This window comes from Scyliorhinus torazame, chromosome 11, assembly GCF_047496885.1.
Source record: "Scyliorhinus torazame isolate Kashiwa2021f chromosome 11, sScyTor2.1, whole genome shotgun sequence".
Classification (NCBI taxonomy): domain Eukaryota; kingdom Metazoa; phylum Chordata; class Chondrichthyes; order Carcharhiniformes; family Scyliorhinidae; genus Scyliorhinus; species Scyliorhinus torazame.
In genome coordinates this window covers 144,036,407-144,053,665 of record NC_092717.1, presented here as the reverse complement: position 1 = coordinate 144,053,665, position 17,259 = coordinate 144,036,407, and positions in this window count along the sequence as shown.

Below are 17,259 nucleotides of genomic sequence, written 5' to 3'. Positions count from 1 at the left end.
ACTTGCAGTTGCAGCCCACTCACTGCTGGAGTCAATGCTGTTGACCGGTTGAGGCGTGGTGATCGTTGCGCAAGGTTCCTCAATTTTTTTCAATCGTGTCCACGACAAGCGTGTTGTCGCAGGCAAAGTTGTCCTCGTCTGATGAATAATCACCGTTGTTTTTTTTGTGCTCCGAGTTGATTCTACGTTTCTTACGTTGAAGTTCATGTGTTTTTGTCTTGTAGTTCTCATTTGCAGTGCAGCTCTGCATTGTGAGGCAAAGTGATTGTGTTTTCCACATTTTAAACACTGCTTGCCTAAAGCCGGACATTGCCCTTTCAAGTGAGTGTGGCCGCAGTGGTGACATGTCATGACGCTGTCTCTCCACGCTTGCGCAAGCGCAGAAGGCTTTTTGCCCGTTTCGCCCCGCATCCTGGTGCGCGCGTGCAGGATTACCGAGGTAGGAGTGCTTCCTGGATGCCTGGGCCACCACCTTAACTGGTTCGAACTCGTGGTGAAGGCCTTGTTCCCGGTAAGCAAATTCTTCATATTCTTCTTTACTTTCCTCATTTATAGAGCATTTTTGCATTGCCATTTCTAAGGTCTTTGCGTTTTAACGATTTTCTGAGTACTTCATCAGATATGCCATTTACTGTTTGGTCTCTGATGAGGGAATCACGCAAGTTTTCATAGTTGCAGGTCTGAGCCAGCAACGTTAAATAGGTTACAAAACTATTGAAAGATTCTCCAGGTTTTTGCAGACGTCTGGTAAACTTGAATCTTTCAAAGATTTCATTTACTTCAGATTGGCAGTGGTCTTCAAATTGTTTTACTATTATTTCCAGCTTGCCCTTGACCTCCCTTTCCGAGTAAGTGAAGGAATTATATATTTCTAATGCCTGCGGCCCTGCCAGGGATAAAAGCAAGGCTAATTTTCTAGCATCAGATGCAGTGGTCAGATCCTTAGCTTCCAGATAGATATTAAACTGTTGTATGAAAAGTTTCCAATTGGAATTAATATTACCGGTGGTTTTAAGCAGGCATGGAGCTTGAATTGAGTCCATCTTGCTGATTGGTCTCCGAAGAGTCCGAATGCTGCGAAGCCTTCCTTAGTTGAATGTCCGTTGTAAGTTTTTCTTCTCTTGCTGGTGTCTGGCTAGCTTTTCTGAAATCACTCCTGAATACCATGTGCTATTCTCTAAGTCTGAATAAAGATTGTAGACTTCCAGTTAACACAAATACTTTATTCAGTAGGTTCGTTCTGTCTCCAGAGCTCAACCAGACATCATACAGTCAAGAGGCAAAACAAGAGAGGCTAAGGTAAGCTGCCTGCGCTGAGCTGTCTCTGTGTGCTGCTGCTCACTAGCCCTGTGCTTCTAAGAGGCGGATCCTCCCTTGGGTCGGACCCTTTATACCCGTCTCTAGTGCTGCCCTCTAGTGATGCTGTGGCTGTTACATCTGTGCTGTAGTCCCTGGTGTATGTGCAGATGTACAGATCACTACAACTCAGACTGGCAAAACGTGGGAAGTGGTATTCCAGAATAAGCTGTGCTGCAAACCATTGTTGTTTACCAGTTACATAAACGATTTAGACTCTGGAATCAGAAGTACAATTTCAAAATTTGCAGAAGACACCAAGTTGGGCATTGCAGTTTCTACAGAGGAAGCCTGAGAAAATATGGAAATAAATTAATAAACTAGCAGAAAGGCTGCGTAATTGGCAAATTAACTTCAATATAGATAAGTGTGAGATAATGGCCGGGATTCTCCCGCAATCGGCGGGATGGCCCGATGCCGACGCCAAGAACAGCGCGAACCACTCCGGTGTCGGCCCAACCGGGACTTCAGGAAACCTCCGACCTGGAAGGGGCTAGCAGCGGCGTGACGCCAATTGCGACGGCGTCATCCGTCACAGATGCGCGCGGCGTCGCAGCACTAAAGATGCCACCGCCGGAGACTTGGCAAAATGGTCGCCCGCAGCGTCAAGGTTCCAGGAGCGGGGCATCGAGGCGCTCCTGGACGCAGTGCAGCGGAGGAGGGAGGGGCTGAACCCCGGACAGGCCCGTAGGGTTGCACCTGACCTCAGCTGGTGCCTGTGGAGGGAGGTGGCAGAGGCCGTCAGCATCGTGGCTGTAACAGCCAGGACAGGCATCCAGTGCCACAAGAAGGTCAATGACCTCGTCAGGGCAGCCAGGGTGAGTACCCACCCCACTCCCCGCATTTCCCCCCCCCCCCAAGGATGGGCGGCACAGCCCTAGCTAAAACCGACATGGTGGCACCCACCCATGCAGGCTGCATTGGCAGGATGGGGTGTGAACCTATGCCAACATACACACAACCGTTGGTCTGCAAGCATATATCCGCCTAACACTGTTGCCCTTTATCTCTGTCATTCCCCCCCCCCCCCCCACAGGAGAGGCGCGCTCATAACAACCGTGAGCATGAGCGGACCGGAGGGGGTCCACCTGAATTGCGTCCCCTCACAGTTCATGAAGAGAGGGCCCTGGATCTTGCAGGCGGACCCGAGGACCGGGAGGTTGCGGATGCAGAGGTCGGGGGCGCAGCACCAAGTGAGATCCCCCACTGCCTGCCCCACTTTCCCCCCATTCCCCCTTTCCCACCATCCCCCTTCCCCCATCCCCGTCTGCGTGTCTTACCATGCATGCTGTATTGCAGGACCAAACGTCGACCCACCCGTCTTTGTGGATGCCGACCGCCCCCAGGACGTGCCAGGGCGCCCACAGGACATGGAACGACCCGGGCCGTCAGGCATACGACGCCCCCACCCAGTGCCATGGCGCCCACAAGACAGGGTACGAACCGGGCCGTCAGGCGTATGCCGCCCCCATCTAGTGCCACGCCGGAGGGCCACACCCAGCGATGGGGAGGGCAGCCACACCAACAGTCCCCCATCCCAGTCAACCCAGGACACTGACACACAGGACACACCCACCCAGGACACCCACATACAGGACACAACCACCCAAGACACTGACACACAGGACACAGCCACCCAGGACACTGACACACAGGACACAACCACCCAGGACAGTGACACACAGGACACAACCACCCAGGACACCCACACACAGGCCACACCCACCCGGGATACTGACACACAGGACACTGACACACAGGACACACCCACCCGGGACACTGACACACAGGACACTGACGCACAGGACACAACCACCCAGGACACTGACACGCAGGACACACCCACCCAGGACACTGACACACTGGACACAACCACCCAGGACACCCACACACAGGACACAACCACCCAGGACACCCACACACAGGACACAACCACCCAGGACACCCACACACAGGGGACGGATGGATAGGAAACACCATCCCAGGGGACCTCGGACTTCGGGTCCGATGAGGACCTCGACATTACGCCACTGCTATCTCCTACACCCTCCACCATCGCAGAAACACTCACCTCGGTTGGGCACTTCAGCGATGAGGCTTCTGGAACACTAATTGGTGCGCACAACACAGCCGTCCCGGTACAGCAGATGGAGGTAGGAGCAGCCGAGAGACCGGATGGTCGGAGGGCCCCCTGGCCCCAGCAACCATCTGCCACCCTGACGGGTCCCGGGTTCCTGGAGTTACCACACCCACCCATAGACCCGATGCAGTCACGGACCAAGGGACGATTGAAGTGGGTGACGGCCGGCTTGCTGCAGCTGCAGACGCAAGTGGAGGAGTCCACCCGGGTGCAGGAGCAGGGAGTAATGCCGATCATGCGTGCCACCCAGGCCAAAACCGCACGGGTGGTGTCCGTGGTTGAGGCAATGGGTGTGGCGGATCAGACATGATAGCAGTATGCAAGGCCTGGGGCCTTCTGTGCAGGGGGCTCCGTGGCCCAGGACATGGTTTCCCTTTCACAGGCAGCCCTGAGCCAGAGCCAGCTGCAGATCGCAGAGGGGCTCAACGCCGTGGCCCAGTCTCAGCAGGCAATGGCCCAGTCTCTGCAGGCCATCGCTGAGTGCATCGGCGCCATTGCCCAGGTGCTGGCCGGTGTCACCCAGATACAGACAGGGATGGCCAACTCCCTGAGCTCCATGGCTGCAAACATGCAGACCCTTGTTGATACCAGGGCGGGCCTCCAGGACTGGCAGCGCCAGATGCCGGGGGTGCCTCGGGTGCTGGATCCGTTCGCACCCCCGACTCATGGAGAGGCCCGGGGGCAATTGGGCACCCTGAGGGAGGAGGAGGTGCTGGGGCCCATTCCGGGTCCCCTGCAAGGCAGTCCCGGAACACTGCGACACCTCGGTCTCTCCCCCCCCCCACTTCCGTCCCAGGTGCATCTGGTGGGCAACGGGCAGGACAGGCTGGCAGCTCGCCATCCCAGTCGCCCGAGCCGCAGCCTGGCCCATCCAGGCCAGGCCGCCCCAGGAAACGACCGCCAAAGGGGTCCCTAGTCACAGGGCAGGATTCACAGGAGTCCACCTCCAGTTCTACTGTACCATCTGGGGAACCACCTAGACGTAGTCATAGGGCCGGCAAGGCCAAAATATTAGACACTGAGTAAGTTGGCACGAGTGCAGGGCACAGATTAATTATAGGGGCTATGGCACGTGTATGAACTGTTTGTCATTAAAATCACTTTCACACATACAGAAGCTGCCTCTGTGCTCTGGCCGATGCGTGCGGGGGTGTGGTGTGAGGTGAGCGTCAGTGTGTGTGTGAAGGGTGATAGGGTGTCGAGCTCAGGTGAGTGTCCCCCCCCCCCCCCCCCCCCGGGCAGTCGATGGGACCGTGCGCTGCAGTGTCAAGGCCGCATGCAGGGATGGTCCAGGTGGAGGGTGTTACTGTGACCATGAGTCAGACATTGTCTAACGATGTAGAGCCTGGGGCTCATCGCAGAGCGGGTTGTCATCATCCTCCATGGCCTGCAATAGACCCCCTTCCACTGGCAACCGTGTGAGCCCTGCCCATTGTGCCGCAGGTGGATGTGCAATGGAGGGGTGATGTGCATGCGGGTGATGCGGTGGTGGGTGGGGTGAGGGTGGTTGGTGGTGGGTGGGGTGAGGGTGGTTGGTGGTGGGCGGGGTGAGGGTGGTTGGTGGTGGGCGGGCTGAGGGTGGTTGGTGGTGGGCGGGGTGAGGGTGGTTGGCGGTGGTTAGGGTCAGGGTGCTTGGTGGTGGGCGGGGTGAGGATGATTGGTGGTGGGTGGGGTGAGGGTGGTTGGTGGTGGGCGGGCTGAGGGTGGTTGGTGGTGGGCGGGGTGAGGGTGGTTGGCGGTGGTTAGGGTCAGGGTGCTTGGTGGTGGGCGGGGTGAGGATGGTTGGTGGTGGGTGGGGTGAGGGTGGTTGGTGGTGGGTGGGATGAGGGTGGTTGGCGGTGGTTAGGGTCAGGGTGCTTGGTGGTGGGCGGGGTGAGGATGGTTGGTGGTGGGTGGGGTGAGGGTGGTTGGTGGTGGGTGGGGTGAGGGCGGTAGGTGGTGGGTGGGGTGAGGGTGGTTGGTGGTGGGTGGGGTGAGGGTGGTTGGTGGTGGGTGGGGTGAGGGTGGTTGGTGATGGGTGGGGTGAGGGCGGTTGGTGGTGGGTGGGGTGAGGGTGGTTGGTGGTGGGTGGGGTGAGGGTGGTTGGTGGTGGGTGAGGTGAGGGTGGTTGGCGGTGGGTGGGGTGAGGGTGGTTGGCGGGGTGAGGGTGGTTGGTGGTGGGTGGGGTGAGGGTGGTTTGTGGTGGGTGGGGTGAGGGTGGTTGGTGGTGGGCGGGGTGAGGGTGCTTGGTGGTGGGCGGGGTGAGGGTGGTTGGCGGTGGGTCGGGTGAGGGTGGTTGGTGGTGGGCGGGGTGAGGGTGGTTGGTGGTGGGTGGGGTGAGGGTGGTTGGTGGTGGGCGGGTGAGGGTGGTTGGCGGTGGGTAGGGTGAGGGTGCTTGGTGGTGGGCAGGGTGAGGGTGGTTGGTGGTGGGTGGGGTGAGGGTGGTTGGTGGTGGGCGGGGTGAGGGTGCTTGGTGGTGGGCGGGGTGAGGGTGGTTGGTGGTGGGTGGGGTGATGGTGGTGGGCTGGTTCTGTACTGTGCTGTCCGTGTCCATACTCGGTGATTCCCACAACCCCCTAGTCTGTGAACCGTGCTGTCAACCCGTCCCGTGCCGGCTGGCCCAGCCGGTAACGGTGGGCAGCCTCCCGTCCATGTCCAGCCCATCTGTCCTGTACATTGCCCCCATCCTCCTCATCTGGGAGGCCTGCCCTTCGTCGTGTTGCTCCCCCTCCTCTGCCTCCAGCACATCGCCCCTCTGCTGGGCTATGTTGTGCAGGACGCAGCAGACCACAACGATGCAGCCGACCCTCTCCGACGGGTACTGGAAGCCCCTCCTGAGCGGTCCAGGCACCTGAAGCGCATCTTCAGTAGCCCAAAACACCTCTCGACCACACCCCTGGTCGCTGCATGGGCATCGTTGTAGCGGATCTCCGCGTCAGTCTGTGGCCTCCGTATAGGCTTCATCAGCCACGACCACAACGGGTGACCCTTGTCGCCCAGCAACCAACCCTTCAGCCGGGGGGGGGGGGTTCCTCGAACATGGCGGGGATGAACGATTGTGCCAATATGAAGCAGTCATGCACACTGCCCGGGTACCGGGCGCAGACATGCATGATCCTCATCCGGTGGTCACAGACCACCTGCACGTTCATGGAGTAGGACCCCTTCCTGTTCGTGAACACAGCCCTGTTATCCGATGGTGGCCGCATGGCGATGTGCATCCCATCAATCACCCCCTGGACCATGGGTATCCTGGCCATGGCAGCGAAGCCCGCTGCCCGGGCATCCCGGTGGGCGCGGTCCACAGGGAACTGAATATAGTGGTCCGCGATGTCGTACAGGGTGCCAGTCACTGCACGGATGCACCGGTGCACCGATGCCTGGGAGATGCCGGACAGGTTCCCACTCGGCGACTGGAACGGTGTCCTCCACCAGTGCCACGCGGTGCCAGGTGTGCCATGAGATGGCAGATATGGGTGACGGTTTCCCGGCTCATCCTGAGTCTCCTCCTGCATGCCTGGTCCGTGAGGTCCTGGTACGACGAGCAGCGCCGGTACACACGAGGCCCCATCGGGCGCCTCTGTTGCCGTGGCACCACCACTACCACCTCCTCCTCCTCATCCTGTCGGTGGACAGCTTTCTAGCCTGGTCGGCTGCCATCTGCCCCTCTGCGGCACTCACCTCTGCGGCAGCCTCCGCCACCTCCCTGGCACACTCCTGCTCCAGCTCCCATAGGGCAACATGTAGAAGGGCGGCTCCCGCCGCAGTGGCCAACATCACTGGGTGATGCCCAAACATAACGGTCTGCAGGGGGTGGTGGGTGGGGGTGGACGCCATGTCATCATTGCCCATACCCCTCTCCACAGCCAGGTGCCATGGGCTGCATGGGTGCCACTGTTGCCAGCTGGCACCTGGCCAGGCCAATCCCGGCACCCCCATCCCCGGCACCCCCAACCCTGGCACTCCCGAGCCACGGCCCTCCCATCCACAGCACCCCCATCCCCAGCACTCCCGAGCCACGGCACTCCCATCCCTGGCACCCCCATCCCCAGCACTCCCAAGCCACGGCAGCCCCATCTCTGGCACTCCCGAACCACGGCATCCCCATCCCCAGCACTCCCGAGCCACGGCACACCCGAGCCATGGCACCCCCATCCCCGGCACCCCCGAGCCACGGCACCCCCATCCCCGGCACTCTCGAGCCCCGGCACCCCTCAACCCCTCCCCAACCCAAACCTCACCCCCCCCCCACCGACCCCGATCACCAGCATGCACCCTCGGCCCTGGGGTGCACCCTTCACTGGCACCTGCGACCCCCCCACCCAGCTACGGCCGTGACGTTTCCTCTCCGGCGGCCGCCCCACGCCGACCCCTACCTCCTCGCTCATCGGCATCAGCCAGCACGACTGGTTGGAGCTGTTAAAAAGCATGTTTAATTTACGCCGGCGTGATCTGGGGTCATGTCAGCGGGACTTCGGCCCATCCGGGCCGGAGATCTGGAGCAATCCCAGGGCCCATCGCGTTGCGCTGATTCTCGCGATTCTGCAAGGCGCGCGGCGCGATTCCAGTCGGCGCAATTTTTCGCCGGCCGGAGAATACGGTGGCCGGCGTTGGAGCGGTGGGGCGGGATTCACGCCGCCACCCGGGGATTCTCCGACCCGGCGGGACGTCGGAGAATCCCGCCCAATATGTCTTGGTAGGAAAAATAAAGTGGCTACATCCTCATTGGAAAATAAGTGTTGAAATGAGGTCAAGCAGAGGATTCTACGATGTCGATACTCAAATCACTAGAATTAGCAACACAACATCATAAAAAGCAAGCAAAGCAATGGGTTTCATTTGCAGATGGAAAGAATTAAATGCAGTGATTTTATGTTAAACATGTCTAAAAATTAAACATACTGTGGAAGACTGTGTACAGCTCCAGTCTCTGTATTGTGAAAAGGTTATTGAGGCACTGGAGAGAGTGAAAAAATGATTTACAAGGATGATACCAGAATGGAGAGGTTTAGGAAAGACCGAAACAGCATCCTATCTGGCGGCATCACGGCCTGGTATGGCAACTGCTTGGCCCAAGATCACAAGAAACTTCAGAGTCGTGAACACAGCCCATTCCATCACACGAACCTGCCTCTCATCCATTGACTCTATCTATACCTCCTGCTGCCTTGGGAAAGCAGGCAGCATAATCAAAGAAGCCTCCCACTTACGACTTACTCACTCTTCCAACTTCTTTCATCGGACAGGAGATACAAAAGTCTGAGAATACGCACAAACAGATTCAAAAACAGCTTCTTCCCCGCTGTTACGACTCCTAAACGACCCTCTTATAGACCGACCTGATTAATACTATACTCCTGTATGCTTCACCTGATGCCGGTGTCTATGTATTTACATTGTGTTCCTTGTGTTGCCCTATTATGTATTTGTGGTGTTGGGTGTTCTGACACACAGATGAGCCAACACAGTTGTATATGGTACAACGCTTCTTTATTTAAACTCACTATTTACAACTTGGTCTTTGCACTCTGCACGTGGGGGGCTCCCTGCTTGTGGTGTTTCAACAGCTCTTTCTTGTTTCCTTCTCCCCAGACCTACTGACCTCCAGGTGTCGTGCTCGTGCTTTTTATGTGGTTGGTGTTCTTGTCTGTGATTGGTTGTGGTGTTGTGTACTCTGATTTGCCTGTTAGTGTGTCCATCATGATGTGTGTGTTTGAATATCATGACATCCCCCCTTTTTACAAAGATATGTGCCTACGTGGTAATAAATATGATCGTGACGTGAGTGCATCTAAGAGTGTGTGTGTGTCGTGTGCAGCATGTGTCTATGACGGAACTATGTACATGGGGCGATGTCGAGTGCGTCACATGAATCCAGTTGTACCATAACATAACAGAAATGCGAACGAGAGAAGAAGAAAAAAAAATTTGAACAGTTGTCCAGTCAGACGACATCTGGAACGATAAACAACAACAGGTTATCATGTAAAATTGTCCAACTTATTAAACATATGAACTGTATTATAAGTCCATTCGAATGGGTTTGCGACGAATTCGGGTTGACCGCCTTAAGGGTGGATCAAGAACCACCGGCTGCTGTGCAGGCATGGCCATGGGTGGCGATGGAAAGGGCGTGATGTGCGGCAGCTCCACAAAGTCATCCTCGGAAGCCTGTTGAGGATCTGGCGTGTTGTGTGGCTGTGAGCGTGGAAGTCGGCGAAGGGCGCGCCGATTGCGGCGACGCACGGAACCATCCGGCATGCGAACCAGGAACGAGCGGGGAGCCACTTGTCGGAGGACTTCGGCCGGTGCTGACCAGCCACCATACGGTTGATGGACGCGTACTTTGTCTCCGGAGGACAGGGGGGGCAGGTCCGTCGCTCGTGTGTCGTACCGACCTTTCTGGCGATCACGCTGCAGTTGCATGTTCCGAAGAACCGCCTCATGGTCTGTTGTCGGTGCCAGGACGGAAGGTACCGTCGTCCTGAGGGAGCGACCCATTAGTAGCTGCGCTGGCGAGAGGCCCGTGGATAACGGGGCCGATCGATAGGCCAGCAAGGCAAGGTTAAAGTCCGATCCGGCATCAGCCGCCTTGCACAGGAGCCGCTTTGCGATGTGGACACCCTTTTCAGCCTTCCCGTTCGATTGTGGATGCAGAGGGCTGGATGTCACATGAGTGAAACCATATGCTGCGGCAAAGGACGACCATTCACGGCTGGCAAAACAAGGTCCATTGTCTGACATGACAGTCCTTGGAATGCCATGGCGAGCAAACGTTTCCTTGCAGGCCCCAATGACTGCGGACGACGTCAGATCATGGAGAGGCATGACTTCCGGGTAGTTTGAGAAGTAGTCTATAATAACAATGTAATCTCTGCCGAGCGCGTGAAATAGGTCAACACCCACCTTCGCCCAGGGGGACGTCACCATCTCGTGTGGTAGAAGTGTTTCCGGAGGTTGCGCTGGCTGAAACCTCTGACAGGTTGTGCAGTTGAGCACCATGTTGGCTATGTCTTCATTAATACCCGGCCAATATACCGCCTCCCGGGCCCTTCGTCTGCATTTTTCGACGCCCAAGTGGCCTTCGTGTAGTTGACGAAGAATCATCTGGCGCACACTGTGTGGAATGACGATCCTATGCGATTTCATAAGGACCCCGTCAATATTGGTGAGATCATCTCGCACATTATAAAACTGGGGGCACTGCCCTTTTAGCCACCCTTCCGTCATGTGGCGCATCACTCGCTGCAGCAGAGGGTCAGTCGCCGTCTCTGCGCGTATGTGGGCCAGACTAGGATCATCAGCTGGCATATTTGCTGCTGTCAGAGTCACGTGTGCCTCAATTTGACGCACGAACCCCTCCGCATCTGGTGGTGTGCTCACTGCTCGGGAAAGAGTGTCCGCCACTATGAGTTCCTTCCCCGGAGTGTAGATCAGTTCAAAATCGTACCTCCTGAGTTTAAGTAAGATGCGCTGGAGGCGAGGAGTCATGTCGTTCAGGTCTTTGTTAATGATGTTGACCAGGGGGCGGTGGTCAGTTTCGACCGTGAATCGTGGCAGGCCATACACATAGTCGTGGAACTTGTCCAGTCCAGTTAACAAGCCCAGGCATTCTTTTTCGATTTGCGCGTAGCGCTGTTCGGTAGGGGTCATGGCTCGTGAGGCATACGCAACCGGGGCCCATGATGACGTGCTGTCTTTTTGCAGGAGTACCGCTCCAATACCAGATTGGCTGGCGTCTGTTGAGATCTTTGTAGGGCGAGTCGTGTCAAAGAAGGCCAGCACTGGAGCAGTGACCAGTTTGTGCTTGAGCTCCTCCCATTCCCGCTGATGCGACTGGTGCCAGTTGAATTCCGTCGATTTTTTTACGAGATGGCGCATGTTTGTTGTATGAGAAGCCAGGTTGGGAATGAACTTCCCAAGGAAGTTGACCATGCCCAGGAATCTTAAGACAGCCTTCTTGTCAGCCGGTCGTGGCATGGCTGTGATGGCGCTAACCTTGTCTGCATCGGGACGGACCCCGGACCTTGAGATGTGGTCCCCGAGGAATTTCAGCTCCGTCTGGCCGAAAGCACACTTCGCACGGTTGAGACGCAGGCCATTTTGCCGTATGCGGGTGAAGACACGTCGAAGACGATGCATGTGTTCCTGCGGAGTGGTGGACCAAATGATGATATCGTCCACATATACACGTACCCCTTCGATGCCTTCCATCATCTGCTCCATAATGCGGTGGAATACTTCAGATGCCGAAATGATGCCGAATGGCATCCGGTTGTAGCAGAATCTGCCAAAAGGGGTGTTGAATGTGCATAGTCTTCGGCTGGCCGGGTCCAGTTTGATCTGCCAGAATCCTTTGGACGCATCCAATTTAGTGAATATGTTGGCTCGCGCCATCTCGCTGGTGAGGTCTTCTCGTTTCGGGATGGGATAGTGTTCCCGCATGATGTTGTTGTTCAGATCTTTTGGATCTATACATATACGGAGCTCGCCAGAGGGCTTCTTTACACAGACCATGGAGCTGACCCATGGCGTGGGCTCCGTGACCTTGGATAGGACCCCTTGGTCCTGAAGAATCTGCAGTTGTGCCTTGAGGCGGTCTTTGAGAGGCGCAGGAACCCTGCGAGGTGCGTGAACGACAGGGATGGCGTCCGGTCTGAGTCGAATCTTGTACGTGTGTGGCAATGTTCCCATGCCTTCAAAAACCTCCTGGTTGTGAGCGAGGAGGGAATGGAGATTCGCGTGGAACTCAGCATCCGGGAAGTCGGATATCTCATCTGGAGAGAGAGACATGATGCGCTGTACCAGGTGAAGGACCTTACACGCTTGTGCGCCCAGTAACGAGTCCTTTGATGAGCCCACAACTTCGAAGGGGAGTGTGGCCGTGTACCTCTTGTGAGTCACCTGTAGCTGGCAAGATCCTACGGACGGGATAACGTTCCCGTTATAGTCAACCATCTTAAGCCGGGATGGTGTGATGGGTGGTTTGACCTTCATGGCCTGGACTGCAGAGTAAGCAATCAGGTTGGCGGATGCGCCGGTGTCCAGACGGAAGGCGACGCGCGATCGGTTGACCGTCAGGGTGGCACACCACTCATCGTCTGGATTGATGGCATTGACCTTGTTGACATCAATGACGGCAACTCGGAAGTCATCCTGGTCATCTACATCACTTAACTGGAAGTCTTGATGCGTGGGCTGGACGGTCCTGACTCGTGTGCGAGGTTGTCGAGGATGCGCCGGATCCATGGGTTGAGCCGCACGACAGCGGGCTGCGTAGTGGCCTATCATGGCACATCTGTTGCACTGTCGGTATTTTGCAGGACATTGCCCTTTTAAGTGTAGACCTCCACAATTGCTGCACGTCATGACGTCACGACGTTCGTTGCGCCACTGCGCATGCGCAGTGCGATCTTGCGGTGGGCGCGCCTGCGCAGTGCGTCCCTCGTTGTGGCCGTTATTTTTGGCGCGCACCTGCGCGGGAGACCGCGAAAAGCGCGGGAAGCGGCCGCTGTCGTCCGGGCCGTGGGGCGGGAAGAAATCGACGGCCTGGATGCGTTCAACGTCGTGGGCGGCCTGGCTTGCCGATTCGACGGCTGGGGACCCCCTCCGTGCCAACTCGGACGCCTGAAATCGGGCAAAACGGCAGGTAGCATTTTCATGGAGGACACAGGCTTCCACAGCAGACGCTAAGGTGAGGCTCTTTATTTTAAGAAGCTGCTGGCGTAGGCCACTAGAGGCAACGCCAAAAACAATCTGGTCCCTGATCATGGACTCTGTAGTGGTGCCGTAACCGCAGGACTGCGCTAGAATCCGGAGGTGCGTCAAAAAGGGTTGAAAAAGCTCCTCCTTACCTTGCAGGCGTTGCTGAAAGATGTATCTTTCGAAAGTTTCGTTTACTTCAGTTTGAAAGTGCTGGTCCAGTTTCAGGATGACCGTGTCATATTTGGCCTGGTTTTCGCCTTCTTCGAACACCAGTGAATTAAAGACATCGTTTGGGTGGGGGCCTGCGTAGAAGAGGAGCATTGCAATCTTCGAATCATCCGAGGCATTCTGTTTTTCGGTGGCACGGATGTACAGGTCAAATCGCTGCCTGTAGAGCTTCCAGTTGGTGCCTAGGTTCCCCGTGACTTGCATCGGCTGCGGTTTGCCGGTGTGGTCCATGTCCAGAATGGCAGGTTTCGATCCACTCCTGTACCATGTGGTGTTGGGTGTTCTGACACACAGATGAGCCAACACAGTTGTATATGGTACAACGCTTCTTTATTTAAACTCACTATTTACAACTTGGTCTTTGCACTCTGCACGTGGGGGGCTCCCTGCTTGTGGTGTTTCAACAGCTCTTTCTTGTTTCCTTCTCCCCAGACCTACTGACCTCCAGGTGTCGTGCTCGTGCTTTTTATGTGGTTGGTGTTCTTGTCTGTGATTGGTTGTGGTGTTGTGTACTCTGATTTGCCTGTTAGTGTGTCCATCATGATGTGTGTGTTTGAATATCATGACAGTATTTACTTTTTATTTTCTTTTAGTTTCATATATGAAATGGTCTGTTTGAATTGTTCGCAGAAAAAGACTTTTCACTGTACCTCGGTACACGAGACAATAAACAAATCCTGTCCAAAGAGGCTGGGGTTCTTGAGAGAAAATGGGTGACCTGATAGAGATCTTTAAGATTATCAAAGGGTTTGATAGGATGGACTCAAAGAAGATGCTTCCACTTGTGCGGGACTCCTGGACTAGGGGCCATAAATATAAAATAGCCACTAATAAATAAGAGATAATTCAGGGGAACCTGCTTTACCCTGAGAGTGGTTAGAATGTGGAAGCTACTGTAATGAGTAATTGACACAATGGGGGCAGATACATTCTAAGGGAAACTAGAAAAATGCTATATTAATAGGGTTACATGAGAAGGATGGGAGAAGACCCATTTGGAGAATGGGCCTGTTAGGGTGACTGATCTGTTTCTTTGTTGTAATTACTACATAAAGGTAGCAAAAGAAGGTAAGAAGATTTCTAAGGTCTCAATGTAAATAACTTTAAGGGTACTTGCCCTTGCAAAATTCTCATTGTTCTGTTCGTATTTATGTTTGTTATGTATACCAAAAAACCCAATAAAAACAGTTAAAAAAAAAGAATATTTCTAAAGTAAGAATATTTCGAAGCAAGACTTACATTCAGACAGTACAATACCATCTCAGAAGTATTGGGAAGCAGTTAATGCACAAGTAATTGCTTTGAAGTGCAACTACAAATTACTTATGTATTAGCTGCTGTCATGTAGGGAGCCGGTTTAGCTCAGTTGGCTAGACAGCTGGTTCAATGATGCAGAGCTAGGCACGCAAAAGCTTGACTCTCGAATTCTGTAGGTTTCAAAACCAAAGGGTAAGAGTGCATGGTTAGGAAATAGAGCTGGTTTAAATAATTACCATAGAATTCCTGGTGCAGAAGGAGGCCATTTGGCCCATCAAACCTGCACCGACCATTTGAAAGAACACTCCACTTCGGCCCACTCTCCCACCCTATCTCCTGTAACCCCACCTAACCTGTACATCATTGGACACAAGGTGTAATTTTTAGCATCGCAATCCACCTTACCTGCACATCTTTGGACTGTGGGAGGAAACCAGAGCATCCGAGGGAAACTCATGCAGACACGGAGTGAATGTACTCCACAGTCACCCAAGGCTGGAATTGAACCCAGGTCCCTGGTGCTGTGAGGCAGCAGTGCTAACCACTGTGCCACCGTGCCGCCCTAATTGATATTTTTATTCGTTGGCATTGGAAATAAGGGGTGGGATATTACAGCCGTTCCTGCCGACAGGATCTTCCACTCCCAACGATGGCGATGCCCCATCACCGGGGAGCTTGTGCAGGGTGTGAACCATGGGAAACCCCGTTGACAGTGGCGATAATTTCACAGTGGTATAATTTCCTGCCGCCAACCATTGGTGGGCCACCTCCGCCGTCACAAAGCATGTTGGGGGGGGGGGGGGGGGGGGAGGTGCGGGATATTGCACTCAAGGTATATGTTTAAGCTTAATTTGTGTTTCTGTACATGTGTGCTCAGGAAGGTTCAAACTTTAGTTGGCTTCATGTTAAACAAAGCTGCCTGCATGTCTGTGAGTTCAGGTTTCACTTTAAACTGTGCCTGCATTGTAATTGAAGTTTTACGATGTGAAAGCAATTGCAGGATTTTGAAGAAAACAAAGCCATTGGTTCAAAACCAGAGGCTCACCCTGGGTCAGCAAGAACTTTTGACTTAGTTGTAAGCTGAAACCAGAAAAGCTGGACACAAGGAAGGGAACAATAGGAAGCAGACTTCCCAAAAGAATAGATGCTGCCAGATCAGGCAGGACAATACAGAAAATAAGTCCCAGAAGCAATCAAACAGCTGGAAATCAGTGAATGAGAGTTCTAAGAAATTAAAGGAATAAAGAACATTTAAAAAAATATAAATTTAGAGTACCCAATTCTTTTTCTTCCAATTAAGGGACAATTTAGTGCGGCCAATCCACCTACACTGCACATCTTTTTGGGTTGTGGGGGTGAGACCCACACAGGCATGCTGAAAATGTACAAACTCCGCACGGACAGTGACCTGGGGATCGAACGTGGGTCATCGGTGCCGTGAGGCAGCAGTGCTAACCACTGCACCACCGTGCTGCCCCAGGAGTAAAGAACATTAATCTGAACAAAGTACTGTTCACTGAAATTAAAGGAGCAGAGAGAGGCTCCCAGTTAAAGACAGAGCTGCAAGGTGCAAAGAGAAACCAAACATCTGAAGAAATCCTAAGGTTGGTGACACCTCAGTACAGCCTGTGAAGCAGCAGTGTTCAGTTAGTGTGGCTGGATACCTGAGAGAGTGCGTGGAAGATTGAATGCACATGGTATTCTGGGGCAGAGGAATACTGAAAGGAGAGGTTGAAATCCTGGATGTGCATCCTTGGTGAAGGCATGATGGAAAGCCTTGCGTGGGAGAATATTTTAGTGTGTTCTTTGAGAGTGGAGTTTGGAAACACTTGTGAAGAAGCCAGAGTTCCAGTGAGACCAGTTGGCTCAGAGTGCGTTGAGCGTCTGGGGGAATTTACTGAGAAATCCACGGAAGTTGTATTGGGTGGTATCTGTCACTTGATTTTAGAGTGTGTTGTGTTTGACCACATTTCACCCATCAGTTTACATGAACTGTGTACTTACTGAGAACATCAGAGTATAAGATATATTTTGTAACTTGTATAATCCTTATACATCTGTGTGACTGTATCTTATAAAGGTGTAGTGGGAGTGAAGAAGTAGTAATAATAATCGCTTATTGTCACAAGTAGGCTTCAATGAAGTTACTGTGAATAGCCCCTAGTCGCCACACTCCGGCCTCTGTTCGGGGAGGCTGGTATGAGAATTGAACCCGCGCTGCCGGTCTTGTTCTGCATTACAAGCCAGCTGTTTAGCCCACTGTGCTAAACCAGCCCCTGGTTTATACTTAAACTTTTCTTGTTGAATAAATGTCTTATTCTTTTGATGAAAGGTAATCGGCAGTCCTGCGACTAATCAAAAAATAAAAGTTAGAGCCGGGGTTCCGCTCTGAGACCTGACTTGTTCAGGAATAACATCAGATGGGATCGCAACAATGTCCATAAATAGTTAGCTCCTAGTCAGGAACTACTGACTTGCTGGTCTTTTGGAACATTGCAGCAGAGTAACTGATCCAATTTTGACAACCAGGCTGCATCTTGCATGATGGCCTCCCGCCTAAATCCAGTGGGACTGAAGAGAAAGCCCAGGTTGCT